The sequence below is a fragment of the Pelodiscus sinensis genome, chromosome 8, assembly GCF_049634645.1.
Source record: "Pelodiscus sinensis isolate JC-2024 chromosome 8, ASM4963464v1, whole genome shotgun sequence".
Taxonomy (NCBI): domain Eukaryota; kingdom Metazoa; phylum Chordata; order Testudines; family Trionychidae; genus Pelodiscus; species Pelodiscus sinensis.
Window position 1 is genome coordinate 70,549,633 of NC_134718.1, and position 27,144 is coordinate 70,576,776.

General features: G+C 47.9%; 1 long non-coding RNA gene across 1 annotated transcript in view; it reads right to left on the reverse strand.

The window, feature by feature from the left end:
- Positions 1–14,162, reverse strand: part of LOC142830515 (uncharacterized) — a 33,934-nt gene extending 19,772 nt beyond the window's left edge. The window contains exons 1-2 of the long non-coding RNA XR_012905819.1: positions 14,083–14,162; positions 10,932–11,037 (exon numbers count right to left, since the gene is read on the reverse strand). This is a non-coding gene — a long non-coding RNA (uncharacterized LOC142830515). The remainder of the gene's footprint in view (positions 1–10,931; positions 11,038–14,082) is intronic.
- Between the last annotated feature and the right edge of the window lie 12,982 nt (positions 14,163–27,144).

The window sequence follows — 27,144 nt, forward strand, 5'->3', positions numbered from 1 at the left end:
GCAGAGGGGATGGGAAACATTCCTTTCCGATTCGGCCATGTTCTGCGTTCACTTTGCACAGGTGTCTGTGAGCAGCGTGGCAACGCCCTGGCCATGCCCCGAGGGCCCTGCACTTCCTGGCGGTTAGGGTTTGCCTCAGAGGCGCGCTGTGACCCTCCACCCAGATTCTGGCCCATTGGGCCATCCCCATCATAGGCTAGTCTATGGCTTGGCATGAAACCCTCCCTAGTCCTGGTCCCTTCTCTCAGGGGAGACTCTGCACTGGCGTGGGAAGGGCTGAGGGGCACCCAAGCCCACCCATCACTCTGGGTTTCGGCCCAGGGACCCTAAGTGTTTCCTCCACTCCCGGTGTCACAGCCTGTTCCTGGGCCGCTTCCCCAAACAATCCCTCCTAGTATCTCCTCCCTGGTACCCGACAATCCTTCCTGCTCCCCCACAGCCCTCTTCCACACTCCCATCCCTCGCCTTCTCCGGGCACCTCCTCACTCTCAGGCCTTGGCCTCCTCCTGCCCTGCCTGAGGGGAAGCCTTTTGAATTGGCCCTAGCAGGCCTTCAATGGCTGCAGGGGCCCTGATTAGCCTGCTGCCTCAGGCAAGCTCTTAATTTGCCCTACGGGCCTGCCGGCCTCGATTACATGACAGCAGTGCCTGGCCAGTGCACTCAGGGAACAGAAAACTATTCACCCAGTTTCCTGTATATTTGCCTTCCACCGAGCTACTGTTCCAGCTGCCTTGGGTCTGGCACTGGGCGGAGGGTGATAAGAAAACAACCCTTTGCTTATAACATGCAGGCGGCTCATTTAATGAAGAGCCCGTATAACCCCATGGCAATCTATGTCCCCTCTCGTGTTGGTTGGGCCCCATACAGAGGTTCATGAGCCTGCTCAGCCTTACATAGCAGAGCTGGGCCTTCTGGCTCAGGCAATATCGGCTCCGTTGTTGAGGTCCGAAATGTAAACCCTGCTGCGGTCTACCCAAGCGATGGCCTTACACTGCAGGAAGCCCGTTTAACAAGTAGCTGCCGTTGACCCCTCTTCCCCCCTCCCGCACCTCTACCTGTTGATCTGTTCTGCTAATAAACAAGGAAATTAGGGTGCCCAAATTAGTACTGTGAACAGAAACATTCAGCTAGATCATTTTCAAGGGTTAGCCTAAGCAAAAAGTGCAAGCAGTCATTACTCCTTCTTCCTTCTTAATTCCATAATCACCATTTTGCAGTGTTTAGAATTCTAGTAGCTAGACTTCCTGGTGATTTTAATGTTTTATATGGTGTATATTATTTAGTCACTAAATGCCTGTTTTCCAGGCTGGTTAACAAACAAGACACAGCTGGAACGCAAACTATGTGGAAATGTGCATGTGGTTACAGCCTTTTACACTTTATATAAGGATGCACTTAAAGAGAATAGTTACTATTATATACATGGTTTGTGTCTAATCCCAATATATATCTATCCTCTCAACACTTCTGGGGTTTTCTTAGGGCAGGTGTACCATTAAAACACTGGATGAGGTAGCGACACCAATAAGCTGCACTGCTGTAGGGCTTTAATAAATACGCTAGTCTATACCAACACAAGAAGAGCTACCACTTCCTCATGCATACACCGCATTCTCTTCTACGCCTTTGGCTGATGGCATGGGGAAGCGAACAGTGAGACACAACGCCTGAAGAGCTAGACAAGTATTCCTGCAAGGCCGAAAGTTATGCTGAATTCAGACTGAAATGTCTCATAGGTGTCAATAAAGTTTTAACCAAGGTCAATATAGATAGTGGCAGCGTGATAGACGGAGGGACCTTGGACACCTGAAACAGGAAGATGGATTGGCAGGACACTCAGTACAATGATACAGTGAAAGGTAAGTGGGGAGGGAAAATCTACACCACGGTAATTGCCTCTCTGAAGCATCTACAAGGCCGTCCACTCCGCACCTTGTGGGGGTGTCTTTAATAGGGGTCTGCACCTTGATGGGCCAGGGAGCTAGCCAGTTCTGGAGGAGAGCCCAGTGGGAATCACACGCTCCAACTGGACAGCCCCTAGTAACTGGGACTGACGACTCCCAGCTAAGGGACATCAAGGAGGGGCTCAGCCCCATGACGGCACCTGGGCCGGGGAGAAGACTGGACACAGGCTCTCTTGCGGCTGCAGCAAAGGCTGCAAGAGAGTCAGCAACCCATGAAGACCCCTCACCATGCCCAGGCAGGGAAGGCCCTTCACTTGGCAGAGCTTTCGGATCCTCTGCGGAAAAATAAGTCCAGGAAACCTATACACGAACCTGCATTTCAAATGTAAAGGGCTCTAGCAAACCCAAGCATCCTGCTTTCATATCCCGGCTTGTGGTCGAATACAGCTGTGCACTGTGGGGAAAGTCAGCGGCTTTCCAACTTTTCTCTCATGACCTAGTTGGGAAAAAATTGCTGATGCTCACGACCCGACATCGTTTGACTGGAGTGTGGGCTCCCACGTGGGCTGAAGAGAAGAGCTTTGGTGGTAAGAGGGGGTTCCAGCTTTGAGGACGGTCGGGGCTGGGGCAGGAGGGGCTAACCTTGAGGGGAGCTAAGGCAGCTTCCTGCCTCTCCTGAAGCAGCCGGTAGCAGGTTCCCAGCCAATCAATCAGAGTTGGGAGCTAGTGGGCAGAGCTCTTGCGATCTCCCCCACACACCTAGGAGCCAGGCCTGTTGCTGGTCACTTCTGGGGAACAGCGCAGTCTTCGGTGCGCAGTCTTCGGTGCCAGGATAAGCAGGGAGCTGCCTTAGCCCCCCCCCCCCCACACACACACACACTTCTCCCCAATTCCCCTGCTGAGACCCAGAACCCGACATTCCACCCCCCAGTAATGGGTCGCGACCCGTAGTTGGAAAGCCACTGGGCAATTAGAGTATGTCTACACTACCCCCCTAGTTCGAACTAGGGGGCGTAATGTAGTCATACGGAGTTGCAAATGAAGCCCGGGATTTGAATTTCCTGGGCTTCATTTGCATGAAGCCGGATGGCGCCATTTTTAAATGCCAGCTAGTTCGGACTGCGTGTCGTGCGGCTACACGCGGCACGAACTAGCTAGTTCGGATTAGGCTTCCTAATCCAAACTAGCTGTACATCTCTAGTTCGGGTAGGAAGCCTAATCCAAACTAGCTAGTTCGTGCCGCATGTAGCCGCGCGGCACACAGTCCGAACTAGCCGGCATTTAAAAATGGCGCCGGCCGGCTTCATGCAACTGAAGCCCAGGAAATTCAAATCCCGGGCTTCATTTGCAACTCCGTATGCCTACATTACCCCCCCCCCCAGTTCGAACTAGGGGGGTAGTGTAGACATACCCTTGGTGTGCATATGGACTACTGCCCTCTGCTGGATGGAACGCTCATGGATCAAAGCGTCCTGCTACTGCCCCCTAACAAACGTTCTTCCTGAGCTCAAGGAATCAACAGTGGAACCCGAGGAACCAATTTCCTTCCCTGCTGTGGCTAGTACATGCTAAGAGGCCTGGGTGTGCAGAGTGAATGATAACCATGGTGTTCTAACATGGCTACAGTTTGGCTACTGACGTTACATCAGTCGGGCAGCTATTCCCATCTGCAGCAAGGGCTTGGCCTTAGCGGACTTACTAGTTAAAAATAAAAAAGGCTTTGTTGACTGACGGGGCAGTGTACGGACAAAGAACAATACAGGCAGTCCCCGGGTTACGTACAAGTGAGGGACTGTAGGTTTGTTCTTAAGTTGAATCTGTATGTAAGTCGGAACTGGCGTCCAGATTCAGCCGCTGCTGAAACTGACCGCCAGTTCTGACTTACATACAGAATCAACTTAAGAACCCCAGGCGTCCCCAAGTCAGCTGCTGCTGAAACTGATCAGCAGCTGATTCCAGGAAGCCCGGGGCAGAGCAACTCTGCCTCGGGCTTCCTGTAGTCAGCGCTGGTCAGTTTCAGCAGCGGCTGACTTGGGGACGCCTGGGGCAGAGCAGCTGGGGTGCTGCTGGGTTGCTCCAGTAGCGCCGCTCCTCGGCGCTACTGAACCAACCCAGCAGCACCCCAGCTGCTCTGCCCCAGGCATCCTGATTCAGCCACTGCTGAAACTGACCAGCAGCGGCTGAATCAGGACGCCTGGGGCAGAGCAGCTGGGGTGCTACCAGGTTGGTCCAGTAGCGCCCAGAGCGGCGCTGCGGGACCAACCGGCAGCGCCCCAGCTGCTCTACCACAGGCGTCCGGAGAAAAGCCTAGTCTGCTGCGGGGGGGGGGGGGGGTGTACTAGCTGTAACCCCCCCCCCCCCACCCCAGCAGACCAGGAAGACGCGGGCGGTGGACCGAGACGCACCGCGGTCCCGCCGCCTGGGTCCTCCGCAGCTTTGCTCCCAGTCTCCCTGGTCTGCTGGAGACCAGCAGACCAGGGAAACAGGGAGCAAAGCCTCTGAGGACGCCAGCAGCGGGACAGCCATGGGACGTCTGGGCTGTCCCGCTGCCGGCTTCCCCCGAGGCTTTGCAAAGCCGCGGAGGGGCTCGTGCAGCGGAGCAGCCCAGCCGCTCTTCCTCTTCCCCATGTATACCCTCTCTGTGCTACTTATTTGAAAACTGGACCAACCCCTTAAACTCCATTCATCTGAAGAAGTAGGCTTTGCCCATGAAAGCTCATGATGCCATCAACATCTTTTGTTAGTCTCTAAGGTGCTGCGAGACTATTTGTTGTTGAAGTTTTTCCAGTTAACACGGCTACCCAGCTGAAACAAACCAGACTCCTGTGAGGGGCATATTAGTCTGCAAAGGTTGAACAGCACTGCACTAGAATGACTGGAGATCTTAGGAAATTACATTGCAAGATTAACAGATGAACAACTGAGGGTTGCTAGATTTATTTTCAAGTCACAGTGTGTACAATTAATCGCTTTGGTCAGTGCTAGCTGGATCCCTATCGGGCCTATTATGCAATATGTCCTTCCCAACAATTAATGAAGTTATTCTCCCTTATTTTATGCCAATGGCTAATTGACATTTGGGATAGATGGAGCCTTTGCTAAAGATTTTAACTCCTAGCCCTTCAAATAGTAGGTGAGCACCCTGATGCACTTCCTTCTTCATTATCCCCAAACGGTCTCTTTGGCAAAACCGGAACTTCCGGACTTGATATGCCTGATATTTCTGTGGTAAAACTCAAGCAAAAGGAGACCATCACTCCCTTTACAAAGACAGAGAGCCCTTACCCATGTGCTGCTCCAAACACATTTCACATCCTCTTCATCCAGCCTAAAGAAGGGTACAAGCCCAGTTCATAGACTCATAGAATCCTAGGGCTGGAAGAGACCTCAGGAGTCATCAAGTCCAGCCCCCTGCCCAAAGCCAGACCAACCCCAACTATATCATCTAAGCCAGGGCTTTTGTAAAACAGGAACTTAAAAACCTCTAGGGATGGAGAGTCCACCAACCCCCTAGGGAACCTATTCCAGTGCTTCACCATCCTCCTAGTGAAATAGTTTTTCCTAATAACCAACTAGACCTCCCCCACTGCAACTTGAGACCATTGCTCCTTGTTCTGCCATCCGTCACCACTGAGAACAGCCTCTCTCCATCCTCTTTGGAACCCCCTTTCAGGAAGTTGAAGGCTGCTATCAAATCCCCCCTCACTCTTCTCTTCTGCAGACTAAGCCCAAATCCCTCAGCCTCTCCTCGTACGTCATGTGCTCCAGCCCCCTCGTCATTTTGGTTGCCCTCTGCTGGACCCTCTCCAATGTCTCCACATCCTTTCTATAGTGGGGGGGCCCAGAACTGGACACAATACTCCAGATGTGGCCTCACCAGAGCCGAATAAAGGGGAATAATAACAACTTCGCCAGATCTCCTGGCAAAGCTCCTCCTAATGCAACCTAATATGCCATTCGCCTTCTTGGCTACAAGGACACACTGTTGACTGATATCCAGCTTCTTATTCACAGTTCTTAAAAAGCCCTTTGGAAGTCACTTGTAAAGGATAAAAACATGGAAGCAAGTGAGGTGATAACCGTGTATGCCTGTCCCTAGGTCAGTGCAGCTGGCTAGCAGCAGCAGAAGTTTTCCCTGGTGCTATTAAAGGTTTCATGGCGGATAGGTCCATCAATGGCTATTAGCCAGGGAGGAGAGGGATGGTGTCTCTAGCCTCTGTCTGGAAATGGGTGACTGGGATGGATCACGTGAGGATTCCCTGTTCTGTTCGCTCCCTCTGGGGCACCTGGCATTGGCCACTGTCGGCAGACAGGATACTGGGCTAGATGGGCCTTTGGTCTGACCCAGCCTGGCCATTCTTATGTTCTTGTTTTAGTTCCCGCTGTGGAGCATTCCAAGCTATCTGCAGGCCACCTTTAAGAGCAGGCCTACTGCCACCCAAATTTCTCCCCGCTTTAACATTCACCAGGGTCAGTCAAGAAGAGACAGTCCCGTAAATGGGAAGCTCCCTCTGGCATTTCAGTAGCACAGCACACCTTGCTCTCTCTTTCTCTCCCTGTTCTAGAGTTCTCCTCTTGCTCACGGAAGCAGAGGCATGCCTGACTTTGGGCTGAAGCAATGCAGAGACGCCGAGAGCAGGAGTGGACTGGAAGTGAGGCATTGGATTTTAGCCACCTCCCTCGGCACCTCGATTCTCCATTCAAACACAAGGGCTGCTTGTGCACAGGTGTTTGATTTGCTCTTGATGCTGCTTCAAGCTCTCCAGTCACGGATCAACTTCATATTTTGTGTCTCTAAGTAATAGGAAACTCTTTGGTGCTCCCTTGTGTTCATGTTTAGTTAGCAAGCTGGGAAGGAGAGGAAAAGAAGTTAGAAAGAGCCACTCGGGTCAAGAGAAGCTACTGTGAGCGGTTCACAGAAAGGCATCATATAAATGAACACACATCCCCCTCCCGGACAGCAGCCACAAGATCCAGGTAGGAGGGGAAGGTACAGTGGAATAAGGGAAGGGCGAGAAGAGGCTCCATCAGAAGAAGAACTGAAGTCCACTGCTGGAGGGCACAGAAATCCACTCCAAGTTATTTTTCCTCATTCCATGTGATTTGCTGGGCCAAGGGACTCTTCGTTTTCACCGGGCATATGGGCACTTAAAGGAACCTCATCGAAATAAAGATAATATCCTTTAAAAAAAATAAACTTTTCTTTGGTGTCTTTTTTTAAACGGTGTTTGTAGAAATGGAATGGCCTTTGCTCCGTTTGTGCTGTTCACTTTTCCGTTGCTGCCCACTCCGCTTACATAGCCCATGGATGAGGATGTGTTACCGTTTCCATTCCATGCCCGATCCACAGATGACAGGAGTGTGTCACCAGGGTAACTACGGAAGCTTGGCTCCAGTGGGCGGGGCTTATCAGGTTAGTTCCACAGTCCCCTGTTCTGTCTCTGGTGCGTCATTCAAGATGGCGGCCATCACACATGGAGAGTGGAGCCGGATGGGTTTCTTGCCCAAGATCAGAGGCATTGGACTGGGATGTTCTAGCTGTCTGCATCAGTAGGAGGGTGCAAGCCGCACACACAGCAAGTAGCCGTAATGATAAGGCAAAACCACATCCGCACACTTCATCTTAAAAGTTGGTTGCGTTACAACCTGTTGGTGGGCAATTTACACCCACTTACCAGGGGGCAGTTGACCAAGTTGTAGCTGAATCTGGATTTTGATTTCCAGTCTGTTTCGGTCTGGGTTGGATGCCCTAGCGCAATGCTGTTTGTAATTCCAGTACTGTAGGCAAACGTGTAAATATTTAAACAAAAGCAACCCTGCTGACAATGATTTTTTTAACTCAAAATGTAACATTTTCTTTCCTGTTTCTTTGGAAGAGTTTATATCCAAACCATCATAAATTTGGCTCTTTCATTCCACTAGGCCCAGGGGAATCCACAACTGGATCTCTGTGGTCAAGAGGTTCTGGCTACATGAAAATCGCTTGATTGAAAACAGTTTGTCTTTACACTGACACTTCACCAGCTGGCTTCACCAATGCGTTTCTACCTCAGAGATGAGCCACCTCTGAGAGGGCCAGTCAATGGGTGTGTTAGCAGGGTGTCTTGCAAGGAAGACTTGTGTGGAAGGCTCTCTTCTCATCAGACCTCAGATACCAGAGCATGAGATTTTCGAAAAATGAAGCAACTGGAGTGTTAGTTTTCCTAAGACAGGCACTGCCCGAGTGACGAACATCCTTACAAACAGCCGCACATACAAACAGAAGCTCATCTGCAACCTCGGGGGAGCAGGCAAGAGGCACTGATGTGGCAAGTGCTGGCCGGAAGACTCCCGAGGGACAGGAAGCGATCACAGCACCCGCAGCTGGAGAAAAGCAATGCTCTGAAGGGGAACATGCCACTTCTCTCCAGCTGCTGGCTGCATGGCCACTCCTGCTCCTCTGGAATTCTCCAGCCTGTGCTCACACCACTCACCACCTCCCGCTGAGCGGGGGTTGGGTGCAGCCCGCAGGAAGGGAGGAAACAGCCGGGGGATGGGGCTGGCCGCTGGAGGACAGAGGTGGTGGCTGGGGAATGCCCAGAAATCCCCTTCAGAATTTCCATCTACCTTCCCCTCCTCTAATTAGACCCACCTTTCCTCAAGCAGCAGCATTCAAAAAACTATTTCTACAATTTTTCATTGCAAATTTAACTCTGTTATGGGTTAACTAGGCTTTTCCGGGCTAGCCAGGGAGCCGATTGATTTTTTTTCCCGTAGACACATTCGGAGTTCCAAAGTGACTTACAAACTTTTGGGACACAACCCATTCCTAAGTGGGGCACTTCCTGTCTACACGGACCAGCGAATGACAAATGAAACTCGAGAATGAGGAGGAGGAGGAATACTGTCTAGAAACTGGATGAAGCTGCAGATTTCTTCTTCTTCCGTATGAACCAGGAAAAACAACAGGAGAGCGGCTAATCCGTCCACAGTCCTATGAAAGATCTTGACTGTCTCTGCTAAGGACTTGTTCCTAAAGCCTTCTGAAGTAAACGAATGGAATCCCACTGACCACAGGCAACGTCGTCATTTCTAGCGGCGCTCTTTCCCTAACTCCTTTCCAGAGCGGATCTGATACGTTAGTCAGCATCAAGCTCAGGGAGACATTTTCTGGAGGTCTTGGGCATCCATTTTGACAGCCATGCCAACACATTAGCTTGCTGCTGCCTTAGAAAACCGAGTGTGCACAGGGCAATTTTGAGGATATTTTGTTTGGTTGTTTGTTCTGCGCATCCCCGCAAAAGCTGCAATCGATCACATCTGGAAACCGTCACGGTGAAATGTGAAGGGGTTATTGAACAGCGTGCCATTAGTGGATCAATTCGGGTGGATTGGGCCATAGGCATGTCAATGGCGCATTGATTCCTTAAATGCAGTATTGGTGGAAGTGGCCTGGTGAGCCGCCTTATCACAGCCATGCATGGAAGGCTTCTGGTGACTGTCACATTCCACTTTTGACAACAGCTATCAGTCCAAGTCTCACAAGTGCATGTCCCACTGTCCCCTTCCTCACACGCACTCCCCACATCTTGTTGACCTGTAGGGTAAGAGGATAGAGGAAGGCCTCTGTTTGCTGATCTGGGTTAAGATTTCTCTGCACGCATTATCCCCTCCTCAAAGGCAGGCAGAAATGCTAGGGCTTATTCTAATGTGAGCTAGAGCCCAAAAGGTTCAAGTGTAAACAAGGGTGGGGAAAAGATGGAAAGCAGTGATCAGCAGGTGTTCATTCAAATATCTTGTGCTTGCAAAAAACTATGTTGGAAGAATCACAAGAAAAATGCTTTCCTGAGATCAAGCGCAGAAATATCATCCTAAAAGAGCAGCTACTAGGTATTTAGGCATGTGCAAATTCTGTCCCAACTAGGACCATGGATTAGGAGGCAGTGAATTACAGTAGAATAGGAGTTACTCAGCATTTGCCAGAAGTTTTGTTTGAGCTAAATTCCAGCTGGTTATTTAAGTCCAAATGATTTACCTGTTCCTACATGGACATGATGACCATAACATAAAGTTGGTATATTTAGCACATTTCATACTCAACGTATCTAGTAGCGCAACATGGTAGATGCTTGCAGTATGTACAGTGGGCTAACAGCAGCCATGATACATCCAACATAAAGACCACAAACTAAGTCAGATGTCCGAATGTCCACCCTGAACTTCCCTTGCTACCATTTAAGACCATTGCTGCTTCACCTACAATCAGAGGCCAAGGAAAACAATTTTTCCTTCCCTCCTCCTTGGAACACTCTTTTAGGTACTTGAAAGCTGTTATCATGTCCCCTCTCAGGGCTTATCTAGACTATGCTGGAGTGTCGAAAGAGGATATGCAAATGATGTTTACGTGGCTTTTTGACAAAGGGAAGGGGTTTGCCAAAAAAGCCACGTCTAAACTACTTTCACTTTCGAAAGCTCTGATTTCGGAAAAAGATATGGAATTTGCATATCCTCTTTCGACACTCTAGCGTAGCCTAGATAAGCCCTCAGTCTTTTCTTTCCCAGACTAAAGAAGCCCAATTCCTAGGCCAGGTCTACACTAGACCTGGCCATTTGGCTCAGGGTGCACAACTCCAGCTCCATACAATGCATAGCTGGAGTCAGCCTACCCTGAGCCAAGCTTGGTGGCGTCCCCAGAGCAGGAGACTGATGGGAGCAAATGCTCCTGTCAGTTTCCCTTACTCCTCAGAAGAGTAGGAGTACCGGACACTTGCAGGGATGCCCCCTGAGTTTGATTTAGCGAGTCTTAACTAGACTCACTAAACCGAACTCTAGAAGACCAATCATGGCAGCATCAGTCTTCTATAGAGTGAAGATGTAGCCTTTCAGTCTTCCCTCGGATGTCATGTTTTCTAGACATTTAATCATTCTTGTTCCTCTTCCCTGGGCTTTCTCCAGTTTGTCCCCCATTTTTCCTGAAATTTGGTGCCCAGAACTCCCTCCACAGACTGAAGTGGGTTAGAATAAGCATCTGCATGTCAGGCCTCTTACCAGAGCTTCTGAAATTTGGGGTTCTCCCAACACGACCTCTTGTCCTAGCCCTAGATGACCCCCTGTGGCTTGGGATTGGAGCATGGTCCACAACCTGGGTCCTGTCCTGAGGATCAAAGAGAAGATTTGCAGCATCACCCATTAGAACCTTCACCATGTGGAACTTTCTAGAAGACCTGCTAACCAATTTTCTGCCACCCACATCACCTCGTCATCCTCAGGACCAGCTTCAACCAGTAGTCCTTCGTCCACGAATGGATCTTACCCAAGCACGGAGCCATCTTGGTGGCCGAGGTCTGGTCGCATGTGGTGAAAGATAAGGCTCTTAGGGTATGTCTACACTACAAAGTTAATTCAAACTAATGGACGTTAGTTCGAATTAACTTTCATAGGCGCTACACTAGCGCTCCACTAGTTCGAACTTAATTCGAACTAGCGGAGCGCTTAGTTCGAACTAGGAAAACCTCATTTTACGAGGATTAAGCCTAGTTCGAACTAGCTTGTTCGAATTAAGGGGTGTGTAGCCCCTTAATTCGAACTAGTGGGAGGCTAGCCCTCCCCAGGTTTCCCTGGTGGCCACTCTGGGCACCACCAGGGAAACTCGTCTGCCCCCCTCCCGGCCCCGGACCCCTTATAGGGGCACGGGCTGGCTACGGTGCCCGTGCCAGGTGCAAGCCTGCCAGCACCCAGCCAGCAGACCCTGCACCTGGCACGGATCGAGCCAGCCACCCGATGCCCCCCAGCCCTCCCCCTCTTCCCGGGACCAGGCTGGCGGCTCCCGGGAGCTTGCCCGGGACCGCAAGAGGTGGGCACCCGCCTGGGCTAGTGCAGAGATCGTGGACCTTGTCCACAATCTCCGCACTAGGCACAGGAAAGTGGCCGTCTAGGGCAGGAGACCTGCCAGCCGGGCCACCCAGGAGCAGGTGTGCATGAAAATCAAGGGGGTCCACTGAGACCCCCGACCCTCAGCCCTGAGCTTACAATGGCCGTCCTGGGTCAGAACAAAGGTCCATCTAGCCCAGTAGCCTGTCTGACGACAGCAGCCAACCCTAGGGACCCTGGAGGGGATGGACCGAAGACAGTGACCAAGCCATTTGTCTCGTGCCATCCCTCTCCAGCCTTCCACAAACCTTGGGCAGGGACACCACTCCTACCCCCTGGCTAATAGCACTCCATGGACCCAACCTCCATCACTTTACCTCACTTCCCTTTAAACTCTGTTCTAGTTCTAGCCTTCACAGCCTCCTGCAGCAAGGAGTTCCACAGGTTGACTCTTTGCTTTGTGAAGAACAACTTTCTGTTACTAGTTTGAAGCCTGCTACCCATTCCTTTCCTTTGGTGTCCTCTAGTCCTTCTTTACGGGAACTAAAGAAGAACTTTTCTGTATGCACCCTCTCCACCCAACTCCTGCTTTTAGAGACCTCTATCCTGTCCCCCCTCCTCTTTTCTAAACTGAACAGTCCCAGTCTCTTTAGCCTCTCTTCATATGGGACCTGTTCCCAACCCCTGATCATTTTAGTTGCCCTCCTCTCTCCCAGCCTCTCTCTTTCCCTCTCCCACCTCCTTTTCCCAGTCTCCCCCAGTTTTGTTCAGTAAAGACAGATTCCATTTTGGAAGACACATTATCTTTATTTTGTACGTCAAGAAGAGGGGCTAGGGAAGGGTAAGTGGAAGGAGGTGAGGGAGGAATGGGGCACGAGCCCCCGATGGGGAGGACTGGGCTGGCTCTGCGGGCTTCTGGGGGTGGAAGCTCTCCTGCAGCCCCCCAATTGCCCCCTCTCCCCAGATGGCAGCCTGCAGCAAGTGCAGCCGGTCTGATGGCCGAGTGCTGTGATGTGCCCAGTGTGGGTACTCCGGGCACTCCAAGCCAGGACTGCTTTGCAAGCGGGACACCCCTGAGAACTGTCTGTCCAGGGTGGGGATCGGGACCCTTTAAGCACAGTCCTCGGCTAGCCTGAGACAGCATCTCCACGCTCTAAGTCCTCCTCTGATGCCCTGCCGGCACTGCTTCCGGCCATCCTTAAGCTCGATTCAGGGTCCACTTAAGGTGGACATGCTAGTTCGAATTAGCAAAACGCTAATTCGAACTAGTTTTTTAGTCTGGATCCGTTAATTCGAACTAAGCTAATTCGAACTAACTAATTCGAACTAAGTTAGTTCGAATTAATGTTGTAGTGGAGACGTACCCTTAAAGTGCTGCCCATCACTGTAACGTGAACACCTCCCAACGGTCCAAGCAAGAACACTCAGGAAGCAATGCAGATTCTGCACAACTCACGTAACATGGCTATACACACAGGCAATCAGTTGGATCAGCCTGTTGCTCACGCTCTGCGCTTCCCAGGTGTGAAACTTCATCCCAGCCATGTAGCCAGCAGCAGTCTGTAGTCCAATATTTAGCGCCTGACTGAGAACAGCTGTCAGGTGGGTGTAGGAGCTGCATTGATACCTTCTGCAGACTCCCTCAGACCTTGGACAATCGAATGGCGTTTCCTACCCAGAGGCTTTGTGGATGAAGGGAGCAGAGATACAAAAGCCCAGCCCATAACCATCTAGTTAATTAATGTTGGCACAGGTAAAATATTAATGAAATTGTCATCAGAAGGGCAAAGAAAAGATGCTTTGCGACTAGCTGAGCAATCAACATGGGTTCAATATATCGCTTTTCACCAAGCAGAGATTTCTTAGTGCAATGGGATGAAGCAAGCTAAGGAAGAGCCAGCAACAAAGAAGCTGGTGCTCACCCCAGGTCCACGGTGCAAGTAAATCTTAAAGCCAAAATGAGGCAGAGTATCGGTCAGCAGGAGAAAATCGAGTACGAAAGACTCAGGGTCACAACCCACAACGTTGCTTCCCCACTCACACATCATCAATAAGCCTCCAATGGAAAGATTCCTAGAAATGCATATTAAACACACCGCCTCACATCCCCCCCTCCCCGCCCCCCCTTTCAATTTGGTTTTCAAATCAGAGCCAGTTGCCTGCCGTCTGGTGAGATTGCTGCTGGGGTAGAAAGGCTCATAATGTACAATAATGAGGCGCCCTCGGGAGTGTGGTTGCTGGAGAGCACAATGTAAAAAATGGCACTGTCAAGACTGGCCGGGCCTACCATTAACCTGCTTTGAAAGCTGTCCCATTTTTCAGCTCTTACCTTAAAGCGCCACCACCGCCGCAAGTTTTGTTTTGTTAAACTGAGCTCTTCCGCTGTGCTGAATTCAAAAATCAACTCACTGTCCACAGACACTCCCCTGTATAACTCCTCTCCCTGTCCCTCAACCAGCGAGGACTTTCCTGTCATCACAGTGTGCGTGTCCTTATGAGGCTTTAGGTTAAAAACATGTCGTGTCACACACCTATCGCATGCACGCTGCAGCCACTTATGCCTTCACTGCGATCACAAGGGGTAGTCTGACAGCCACGCTGTAAAAGTGAAGGCTTTTACCAAATAAGCTAAAGGAGAATTTTTTCTTGGTTCTGGTAATGTCGGAACTACACTACTCTCCCTCCATCCAGTAGAGGGCCGAGGTATCTGTACATACCCATCAGTTAGTTCATTTAAAAATACACACGATATCTATTGTAAGGGTAAGAGGCAGGGAAGTGTAACAAAAAGAGAAGAGCAACAAAAGTGATGGAAGGTCTAGAAAACATGAGCTATGAAGGGAGGCTGAAAGAACTGGGTTTGTTTAGTTTAGAAAAGAGAAGACTGAGAAGAGACAGGATAGCAGCTTTCAAGTACCTAACAGGGTGTTACAAGGAGGAGGGAGGAAAATTGTTCTCCTTGGCCTCTGATGGTAGGACAAACAGCAATGGGCTTAAATTGCAGCAAGGGAAGTTTAGATTGGACATTAGGAAAAACTTCCTGCCTGTTAGGGTGTTTAAACACTGGAATAAATTGCCTAGGGAGGTTGTGGAATCTCTATCACTAGGGATATTTAAGAACAGGTTGGATAAACATCTGTCAGGGATGGTCTAGACATGAGGGCAGGGGACTGGACTCGATGACCTCTTGAGGTCCCTTCTAGTTCTAGTATTCTATGATTTAAAGATGCCTTAAACTGGTCTCTGAGTTCCTGACCAGAACCTGGCTTTCCAACTGCAATATGACATGTTCAGGGATGGGCACAACTTGAATTTTAATGTTAAACTGCCTGATCAGCAAGTTGAAAAAAAAAAACAGACAGGCATCATGCTCTTATTGTTTCTGATAGTGTTTGCAGAATTGCAGGCATGAATTTACAGCCTGGTTTTCAAAATGCTGCCCTCAAAATAGGGCAGCTGTCAGGGTAGATTAGCAGAGCAATGAATAGTGTCTTGACAGTGCTTAAAGGAGAGGGATGGGTATCAATCAGATAGGCAGATGTGTGATATGCTCCTAACAAGCAGCTGTTCTCCCATCCTGCTACATGTACCTAATCAGGAGGAGTGATAATACCTACCATGAGGAGCCTAATAGTCAGTGATTGTGGAGTGTCAGTCATATCGGCTCTGACACTGACATTCTGTGTGACCTTGAGCAAATCACTTTGTCGCTGTGTATCTCAGTTTTTCCTAGCTGCAAAATGGGGCTAAGACACCAATACTAATTGTTGACACAGGTACTGAAAGACATTAGAGAGGAAAGAAGAGTCGGTGATTAGGGCACTATTGGGGAGATTGGCCCCTTCTCTGTCACAGTGCTCCTAAGCATGTCACTTAGGTTCTCTCAGCTCCCCATCTGTACAGTGGGGGACAATACCTTTCCTCGCAGCAGTGCTGTGAGCATAAACATATTACTGCGCTAATATGGAGCCATATAAATACATACATTAGACCCATGAAACAAATATTGGAAGAGGGACATTTGCATAAAGACAAAATACAGCGGTCACTATAATATATCTATGTATTGTCACACGCCTGCTAATAAGTTTTCATTAGGAAAACCACAAAATTTCTCCTCTGTGGCCAGAAATTTCACAAGTGCTAGCTCCCCTGTGAACTGCGCTAAAGGGACAGTTCATTAGGATTAAAACCAATAACGTTGTACAGAATTTACTCCAAAGACCCTCATATAAAGGTCATGCTTTATATTTAGGTTCCATCAATAAGTAATCTACAGAGGGTTAATAAATGATTAATGGATGTTATAAGCACATTACAGACATGAGTGATAGATGTTATAGATTGGTACCTTGTAAACGCATCAGAATAATGCATGGTTATAGACTATTGAGCTGACAGATACTTACAATGCATTAACCATTTTACCAATGGTTTATAAGCAGAAATTCAACACAAAGTGTGACTGAATTTAACAGTGAATGAAATCCTCCCTCTTGAATTCTAGAGCAATTATACAGTTTTACAGTAAATTCTATAGGATGGTTAAAGAAATGAAAAAACGCAAGGATGGATGATTTCATTCTGTATTCAAATTTTACAACTACTTAGAATGTATTACATCCCCAGCACCCTATTGTTGAAATCCCTATTAGAATTTGTTAGGACCTGTCCATTAAAGGAGATGGACTAAAGCGACAGGAAACTATTTCTGCAGTCTTCTGGGAGAATTCCTAGGATGCAGGCATTTGTAAAATGCCATTTCATTGGTTAATAGTGTTCAGGACCTTTGATGAGGTCACAATCAAACCCAGCAGACTATGCATGATTGTTTTCAGACAACTCAGGATTTGTCTCCTGTACATGACAACAATTTGTAAGTGCCTCACTGAGGCAATTAATGGGTGTAAAGTGTTCTGAGATCCCCGGAAAGTTAAATCAATTAAACCCAGTAAGTCATGAATTAAATCAGTTCCATCACTTAGCCACAAAGCAAGTGAGAAGCAGAAGGTACATAAGAATAAATTCCAGGAGACGCACTGCTCTTTTCCCTCTGATCTGAACAGGATCCACAACTGAAAGACCACATGTAACCCACACACCTAGGCTATGTCTACACTGGCGGCTTCTTGCACAAGAACATCTTGCACAAGGGTTCTTGTGCAAGCAGTCTTGCGCAAGAAAACGTCCACACTGCCATGTGCGCGCTGTGCTTTTGCACAAGGGTTCCCATGGCAGTGTGGATGCTCTCTTGCGCAAGAAAGCTCTGACGGCCATTTTAGCCAGAGGGCTTTCTTGCACAAGAAATCCCTGCCGAGCATCCACACTGCCCTCTTGCGCAAGTGCTCCTGTGCAAGAGGGCTTACACCTGATAAAAAAGAGCATAGCTCTTGCGCAAGCAGCCCTCTCTTACGACACCATACTGTAAATTTCCTTGTGCAAAAGCGGGTGGGCAGTGTGGATGCTCTGCAGATTCTTGCACAAGAACGGCCGTACTTGTGCAAGAAGCCACGAGTGGAGACATAGCCCCAGTGTGGTTACCATGCAGTGGCACCTAGACCACAATAACAGTTAAGACCAGGAGACCTCTACAGCATGGGCGAGGAGCCAGCTGGCTTTTAGCTCAGAGGGTAGAGGCTCCTATACTCTGCTCCAGCTATCAGAGGTCCCAGGTTCAAATTCACCTGGTGGTGGTTTTACACACTCTCTGTCATGGGAATTGAGCTATATTCACTAGTGAGAACCTACTAAAGTGAGAAAATGCTTGTTTATTATGCAAAAGGTGTTTATTGACAGCCAGGATCCAGCCCTATGCTGTTGGAGATGTTACAGACACCTGTCCAGGGCCCAATATCCTTTCATTAACCTCTGTCAGTATCGCAACTGATTTCAGTCACCATAGACAGGTTGGCCTACCTTTCTTAGCAATACCAGTTAAAGTGGAAACAGTGCAATGGGTTTCCCACAGCCCTTGCCACTTTCTCCTTTATCACAGATCTTCTCCTCAGTTACACCAGATGCTTTCCATTGTTGATGCACAGAATATTCACTATTAAGCCATCTTCCCTTTGCTGCTTTTCTATCACTGCCGCTAAAAAAAGATGCCCCTGTGAAGAATTCAGTAGCAAAGGGGAAAATGTCCATTTTAACTCCTAACAGCAGCAAACCAGTTACTAACTGAAGGATTTCCAACAGCACGCTCTCTAGTTGCTCCAGGGCTATTCAATTTACTGCCTTCTGAAAGCAGCAGGGAATTTGCTGCACTCCGATCTCCTCCTTGTGCCCCGGATGGGTTGCTCTTGTGTAACCCAGACACCTGCCGAATGTCATGTATTGTCCCATATGGTGGCACTGTGACCACTCAGAGAAAGAGTGAGTTTGCTCTACAGCAGAGATACTCAATACGTGACCCACAATGTGGCCTATGGCCCATTTCTTTGCGGCCCACTGTGAGGTTTGAGTTTACATGAGGCTCAAAACAAGACCCATGAATGGGATCCTTTGAACATGGATTCCACTGGGACCACGCTCACCATGACGAGTCAATATAATGGTCTTCTGTGGATATGCATTTCGTAGTTTAATTCCTGGACTGTCGTCGACATTAAAAGTGCTGCCGTATGGGTGGAAATCGGGTAAATATTGCATTTTATTAATATCAGCAGAACTGACTTAAATGGGGCCTGCGTGTCGTGTAGTCTTTCTTGCCTTATCTTTGTATTCATGCCTGTCAGTGTGAAAGAAGCTATTTGCATGTGTATGCAACCACACTTAAGTTGCGGCCCTCAGTGGCTGTGTCTAGACTGGCAAGTTTTTCCACAAAAGTAGCTGCTTTTGCAGAAAAACTGGCCGCTTGAATTTCCACAAGAACACTGACTTCCTACTGTAAGAAATCAGTGCTTTTTGTGGAAATACTATGCTGCTCCCATTCGGGGAAAAGTCCTTTTGCGCAAAGCTTTTGCGCAAAAGGGCCAGTGTAGACAGCTCAGATTTGTTTTGCGCAAAAAAGCCCCAATTGCGAAAATGGCGACCGGGGCTTTTTTACGGAAAAGTGCATCTAGATTGGCCACGGACGCTTTTCCGCAAAAAGCGCTTTTGTGAAAAAGCATCCATGCCAATCTAGACGCTCTTTTCCGCAAATGCTTTTAACGGAAAACTTTTCCGTTAAAAGCATTTGTGGAAAATCATACCAGTCTAGACGTAGCCAGTATGTGCTGTGAGTATCAGTGTGGTCCCCAGGGCTTCCAAAGTTGAATAGCACTGATCTACAGACTTAGCAGAGGAACCTGCTGGCTTTTAGCTGAAACATCAAGGCTCGTGAACTGAGCTCCAGCGGTCTCAGGTTCGGTTCTGCCTGTGGGCATTACACCTGCATGTGCTCCAATGAGGAAAGGTGAAACCGGTCTCAAGGGAAGGTCATGAAAGCCAAGAGCTGTCTCCTTTGGAAAGAGCGGAGTGGAATATCCTGAGAGCAGAAGGGTGAGTTGCTATATTGGCGCTATCTGCACAAAACGTGTTGGATTGTTCTCAGTGGGTTTACATAACATGGAGGCTTGGGGGGCTCTTGTGAGGAGTTCCCACACTATGCTTCTCGCTTTGTGTTTGCATTATTGCCCCTGCAGACATATGGGACTAGAGACGTTCAGCCAGTGTAAATCAGCATCATTGCATTGACCAGCTAAGGACACAGTTCAAAGAAGTCTGTGACCTGTTAAGTCCTCCATATCCTTTACCATTGCTGCCCAACAGAAGCAAGGACAGAATTCAGATTCGCCTTTCCCAAAAGCACAGACCCGCCCCCCTCGCATTTGAGATCCAGAAGAGTCTCTTGTACATGGGACATGGTCAGGCAGTTCGAACTTGGTAGAGGGCAATGGTCAACACTCTCTGGCCAGCTCCTTCAATCCCCTTCCTTTTTAGGATGTCTTCCGCCAGCTGCAGGGTTGTCCATTCAAAGAAGAGGGGGGAGAAAAGTTTACATGTGTCCAAATAAGTTTATTACTTTCCTGAACAAACTGCCAGAAATCAGCCAAACAGTTCCCTCTGGCTCTGACCCTAACTGTATAATTTACTCTCAGGATTCCTGGCAGCTCCTATGACAACAAAGCTCTGCCTTGCTTGCATTCTGATGGGGACTATGTATTATTCAGGGCCTTTCGACTGGAGACAGTCACAGTGAAAATGGGAGACAAACGATACTCTTAGGGGGGGGGTTGAGGGAGGGGGTTTGATTTAGTAGCTACATAAAACTTCAGAAACTGCTACATTTTCTAAATGCTAGAGCCAAATGTAGACAGGTATTGATTGGGTGGGTGGCCCAGTGTTACTGATCTGTGGGCAATCATGCCACCGGACTGAAGCTGTTGGGTATGCTAGACACCTTCCATTTAGGATGGAAGAAAAAAATACACAGGGAAGATCTGATGAGAAGTACCTAAAAGAGTGTCACAAGGAGGAGGGAGAATAATTGTTTTCCTGGACCTCTGAGGATAGAACAAGAAGCAATGGGCTTAAACTGCAGTAAGGGAGGCTTAGGTCGGACGTTAGGAAAAAACTTCCTAACACTTGGGGTGGTTTAACACTGGAATAAATTGCCTAGGGAGGTTGTGGAATCTCCGTCACTGGAGATATTTAAGAGCAGGTTAGATAGACATCTATCAGGGATGAAGTAGATGGTGTTTGGTCCTGCCGAGAGGGCAGGGGACTGCACTGGATGACCTCTCAGGATCCCTTGCAGTTCTAGTGTTCTATGATTTGATGAGAAACAGTCGAATGAAAAGAGTCCCATTCAATCACATCAGGTAATAACAGACAGCTAAAGAGTGACAAGTTTTTAAAGTTCTTGTGTACAAACTCTAGAATTCTAAATAACGGTGAACTGGAGTGCCCTGTATTAGAGATGGATATTGATATAATAGGCATCACGGAAAGTTGGTGGGATGCAGATAATCAATGGAACACAGTAATACCAGGGTACAAAATACATCAGAAGGACAGAACAGTTTGATTGATCTCTCTCTTTCCAAAGGGTCCCAATAGTCTGACACAAAATATATTATTGCCTCTATATAAATCCATGGCCACATATTGAATACTGTGTGCAAATCTGATCATCCCATTTGCAAAAACAAATACTGGATTTGGAAGAGGTACAGAGAAGGACAACAAAAATTATTAGGAGTATCAAACACATTCCATATGAGGAGAAATTAAAAAGACTGGGACTTTTCAGTTTGGAAAAAAGATGATTAAGGAGCATATATAATCAATTAACGGTCTATATAATCAACTTTTCCACATCATTCATGAATAAGGAAGTATAATTTACTCCTTCAAGTAACATAAAAACTAGGAGTCACTCAATGAAATTAATAAGCAGCAGTTTTAAAACAAAGGAAAAATGAGTAGTCCTATGGCACCTTAAAGACTAACCAAAATATATAGAGTCATGAGCTTTCGGGGGCAAAATCCACTTCATCAGATGAATCGGAGTGGAAATGACAGAAACCAAGAGATGTATTTAACAGCACAAGAAGTACCTGTCAATCATAGCATCCCTTAATAAGGCTAATTAAGTGAGCTGGATGTGTCCCATACATAGCTTTTTTATATGGAGATGCAGATAAGAAAGTATTTCTTCAGTCAACCTGTGGAACTCCTTGCCAGAGGATGTTGAGAAGGCCAAGTCTTTAGCAATGTTCAAAAAAAGAACTAGATAATTTCATGGTGGTTAGGTCCCTCAATGGCTATTTGCCAGTGTGGACAGAGATCCAACACCATGTTCTGCATGTCCCTCACTTCTGTTTGCCAGAAGCTAGGAATGGGCAGATGGGATAAATCACTCAATGACTGCCTGTTGTGTTCATTCCCTCTAAAGCATCTGGCATTTGCTACTGTCAGAAGACAGGATACTGGGCTAGACAGACTTTTGGTTTGACCCAGTATGGCCATTCTGATGTTCTTACATAGGACCCAGATGTATCTGCCTCTGCTGTAATCCACTAGATTCCACTCTCTTCCCAGAGTGGAGCTAGAATCAAGAAATTTTGATAGACTCTCTCCCCCACCCCCCTCTCCAAAATAAGAATATATGTTAAAATTTTAAACCTAACAATGTCCCATGAGTAGCTTGCCACAAGATGTCAGAACGTGTTATTAGAGCTGAATGGGTCTACTATTTGTCTTTCCTTTATACAGGAAAGAATCACAGGGCCCGTGCCAAGTAACGTTTAAACTATTTACCAGAAAACTAGAGTTTTCAAGTGCCTAAGTAGCCCCTGGGATCATGGTTAAAGTTGCCCTCCCCAACCAAAATCAGCATGAAACTTCAAATGGTCGACATGGACAGTGAAGAAACAATTGAGTTGCGGTGGCCACTTTTGTTACATTACTGTTTTACCCTTCCAGTTCTTAGTTTTCACAAGATTTAAGTGCCAGGCAATTCACAGGGACTACTCACCAAAAGGAGTTAGAGGTTCACAATCTGGCTTTTCAGTTGCCAGGCATTAGCCCCATTTTACAGATAAGTAAACTGAGGCACAATGTAGTTGGGTCAAGATCACCTGGCAGTTCAGACTCCAGGTCTTGAGCTTTAACCAGGCTCCCACTCTGTCAGCAGAGGAGAAAAATGCAACACCAAACACTTGATTATTCCCTTTTACATTTTTAGTTCAAACTCCAACCTCCCTAGATGCAGAAAAAAAATCAGTGGCCCATCTTTTCCCAGCAGCATTCACCATAGCCACAGGGGAGGAAACACATCACTGATGGTGACTGAGAATAAGCTACCTTTGGGCAAAAGGGATCATCTGCAAAAATCTCAATACCAAGAGATTTTTGTTTTGTTTCACTTTGTTTGAAGTCTGGGATTTGATGTCAGTGCTTTGAAATGAGTCTTTTCTCCTCCAGCAGCTCCTGCCAGCTTTATGGGGGTCTCATCAGATAAGAAAGTCCAGGCAGAGTTCACTGGTTAATGCACTGAAAGTGGAAGGAAAGGGGAATTTTAAAGAAAAACTGAGTTCCGAACAGTCCGATCTGTGTTTCGTGAGCATCGCCCAGGCCTCCCAATGTCAAAACAAACACCCTGCACTGTTAAAATAGACAGATACCACATCATTATTAATTGAGTGAATCAATACACAGGGCAGGCTATGGGGAAATTAAATTTTCCTTGAAACAGACCAACGGCTGATTCCGAGTCACTAGAAGAAAACTTGTCTCTTTATGGTTTAATTCAGACAACCTCAAAGACCCAGGGCAGAGACTGTTACCACCAGTTTTCTACCCTTCACCATTCCGCTCAGCTGCTGTTCAAAGACTCAACATGCACCTCCAATGGTAGCTACGGAGTCCTGACATGGCTCAGAGAGAAAAATCTGTCCCCACCCTACCCAGCCTCCCTCCTCTCCGATAACTGTAAACAGGACACAAGGATGAGTGGATGGTTCAGCTAAGGCCATATTTCTAAGGTCTCTGGAAAAAAGGATCGACCTTCATTCCACAGTCCAAGCAATGGGCATAAAGCTGGCTGTGCATGAAACAGATCTTTATTAGGAAAGGACTGTTCTCCTGGAGACACGTTTGCCACATTACCGACGTGTTGTCCAGCAGCTTCCTGCTCACGTCAGCTCTTTTCTCCCAGTTGCTCCTCCTCTCTTTGCCTGACCCATTCCCTCTTCTTATTGAGATCACCTAAATCAGTCCCCAGCATGCACCAGTCTAGGTGCTGTATAAAAAGAACTTCAGACTTTATGAACTCAGTGAAGGTAAGGGGCAGCAAGTGATCCCAACAAAGGAATGGGGGGGGGGGGGGGGAGATGACTGACAAGAGTCACAGCAAAATTGCGTCAAGGAGCTGCTTGAAGATTTTCAGTCAAGACTTTGTGGACGGGGTAGCCCCAGCCAGCCTGAGGTACCAGGGATGCCCCCGAGGAGCAGCACCCAAGCAAAGATGGGAGCCGTTCCCTAAGACTGCACCCCTGTTTGAGGGACACACCCGAGAACTTGACTGACATGTTGGGCTGGGCTCCATCAGCAAGACCTCCTGGCCAAGGAGAGATGAGGAGTTGTTCTCCTTAGCAGCCAAGGAGCCATCTTTGATTCTCCAGAGACTATAAGGTCTGAGAGACTGACCTAGGCCCCGCTGGTTCTCAGCGAGATAGGACAGTCCCTGAGGAGAGAAGAACGGGGGACCTCACCCTTCAGATTGGGGTGCCCCAGGGGGGCGACATACTAATAATGGGTTAACAGTTTCATGGCCAAAAAATGATTTCCTCAGAAAGAAAAAAAACCATAGTTGTTTGAGACACACACCAAAAAAAAAAAAAAAAACGTTTCCCCATTTTTGGATGAAATTTCCCCCTTTTGACTTTTTTTGGTTTTCGACAAACACTTTTTGCAACCCCGGTCTGTGTAGTTCTGTTGTGCCATTCTATGGGCACAATAATGAGTGCGCACCACAAAGAGTGTCCCAAGGCATTTTTAAAGCTGTCTCTCCACCGCACCAAGGAAACATTTTCAAGAGGGCCTGGCACCGCTTCTGCAATCAAGTGACTGGTAAGTGCAGGATTTCAGGCTGACCTGGCTCACAATGGTCCTTCTCGGTGCCGAGCCAGAGATAGGATAAAACTTGGGAAGAAACTGCTGAACACCTTGCAGGGTGGTACATATAAAAAACTAACTGCATTTATTTTTGCAAGGCACCATCTTGAGGCAACCAGATCAGCTCTTTCCCAGGGCTTTCCTTGTCAGGCAAATGCCATTCTGCTGTCATGTGGAAAGGAGGAAGTGACTACTTCCACTTGGCCCCTTTTGTTGTGTCGCTCTTCGTGCGGTGCATGCTTGCTCAGTGCGCGCCTCTCAGGAGCCGAGCCGTGAAGAACCGTGTCAGTAAAATGCTGTGTTAGCAAATGGCAGAGCCTACGGACATGATGCATTGCATGCGTGTGGCTAGCTCCTCCATAGGAACGTGTATGGAGATTCATATTCCGTGACCGAGGCATTGGATTAGATTAATCTAACACCTCAGAGCTCCCAGCCTGCTGTCCTCAGGGAGGGGGGCTCATTTTTAAAGACAGCCTAGTTTGGACTGACAGGAAATCATTCCGGTTTTATGAGGACTTTAATCCTCACAGGTGATCTTTCACTTCTGGCTGGCGTTGAGATCCCAGAGCTGGGGCAGGGGAGGCCGACGTTATAAAGGGAATTAATTATGGCAGCCACAGTCTAAGCTCAGATAAAGTTTCCCTGAGTGACTCTATATCCAGATAGACAAGGGAGTGGGAAACAAAGAAATGCAACTGGATTTTCTTCCAGTGAGAAAAAGAGCTGCAGAGGTACGCTGCCTCACACTCAAAAGCACATGCTGTAGAAACCAGCCAGGCTGGGGCAGCAGCGAGAATCGGCTTTCTGGCAGCCTGCAAAAGGCCAGGCATTTGGGGCCGGATTCGGAGCTCATGAAGAAGGAGTAGTGCCACTGAAATGAATGGAGTTACGCCAGCATCGTCAAGGCCCTGATCAAAATGCGCAGGCAGGCCTGCTCTAGTGACTCCCAATATGCTGCACACTCTTCAGTGCCCTGACATTTCTCTGCAGGCAGTTTAGATTTCTAGCCACATCCCCCACGCTCCCAACCTTTTTCAGGACACAGTCCCATCCCTACCACAGACTCTGACAGGCCACTTTCCCCCAATCAAACTCTTAGAGGTCTCCTGTTTGCAAAATAGAATGGAGTGAAGGTCGTACTTGATCAAGAGAGATAAAGGGAGGCTTCCTCTTTCTTCTCTCCTCTGGCCTATCACTCGGCCCACGCCATCGCCATCAGGACCAATTCAGACTGGAAATAAATTTATGGAGGTTAGTTCCCTCAATGGCTATTAGCCTGGATGGGCAGGATGGTGTCACTGGTCTCCGTCTGTCAGCAGCTAGGAATGGGCGATCAGGAAGGGATTGCTTGATGATTTCCTGTTCTGTTTGCTCCCTCTGGGACATCTGGCATTGGCCACTGTCATTAAGACAACACACTGGGCTAGATGGACTTTTGGTCGGACCCCATATGGCTGTTCTTACGTTCTTAAAGTGCCAATTTTTAACAATGAGCGTAATTAACCCTTAGAACAACCTACCAAGGATTTTCCATCACCAGCACTTGTAAATCAAAACTAGATCGTTTTCCCCTAAAAGACCTGCTCTATGAATTATTTTGGGGAAGCTTGAACTCCTGTTACTCAGGAGGTCAGACCAGATCAACATCTGCTCCCTCTGGCCTTGGTAGCTATGAATGACTTGCAACACGCTCACCTACTCCATCCAGGCTTGGTTCTCCAACATGTTTGAAGACAAATGGAGTTTTGATACGGGCTCTAGTGTGATCAGAGTGTTTACAAGCCTTGGCTGCTGTGCTTTTGGGCTCTTCACAAATAGAAAGTAGGGTAATAACACCGAGATCCAGATTCTCCACTGACTGAAGGGGATTGAAACAAAGGAATCGGGAGCACAATCAGCTGGATAACACTTTCCACTCAAGGCATCAAAGCACTTCGCAGACGTGGATGACCTCCATTTTCCAAAGGGGGAAAACAGAGAAAAAGGTTAAGCGACTTGGCGAACTTCAACAGGGAAAGTCAAGAGCAAAGTCACACTCGTACAGTAGGGCTTGGATACAGGACTTCGCCCACACGGACTCGCTGAGATGCAGGATATCCCGATTTCTGAATGTCTTCTTGCCAGCTTTTTACTAATCTTCATTTCCTTCCCTGTTCCAGTGCTTGGGGTTTGACTTGACATTGCAGTCATAGAAGGAAGTCCTTGAGGGTCCAGAGTTTTATTTAACCTAAGTAAAAATAGAAATAACTGCTTGATTTTCTCCATATTAAAACAATCCTTTGTTAAGGGGCCTTCTCCCCAAGGTGAGAATTGTTCCCCTGATACTAGACAACTCCCCGAGTGAATCCAGAACAGACCACTAGTGAGTTAGGGATGCAGTAATCCAAGAAGGATGGAAGGAAAGCACCAGAATTGGATTGAGCTCCCTTAGCTATTCTCTAATGGGCTAACGCATGCATTGCATTCTCAGCCATAATCCGAGGGTGTGTCTAGACTACAGGGTTTTGTCAACACCACTATACCTGCGTCTACACTGCTGCCAAGTTCTCTTGACATAACGTCGACAGAACTCGGCAGCTTTGTCGACGGTGGTAAACATCATTCTATGAGGAATGATGTCTTTTGTCGACAGAGTTCTATCAACAGAAGGCGTTATTGCAGCTACACTGTCCTTTGCGTCTACACTCTCATGTCGACAAAGCGGCTTGCTTTGTTGACAGAACTGGATGTAGTCTAGATACCCTTTGTCGACAGAGGCTTTGTCAACAGTATCTGTCGACAAAAGCCT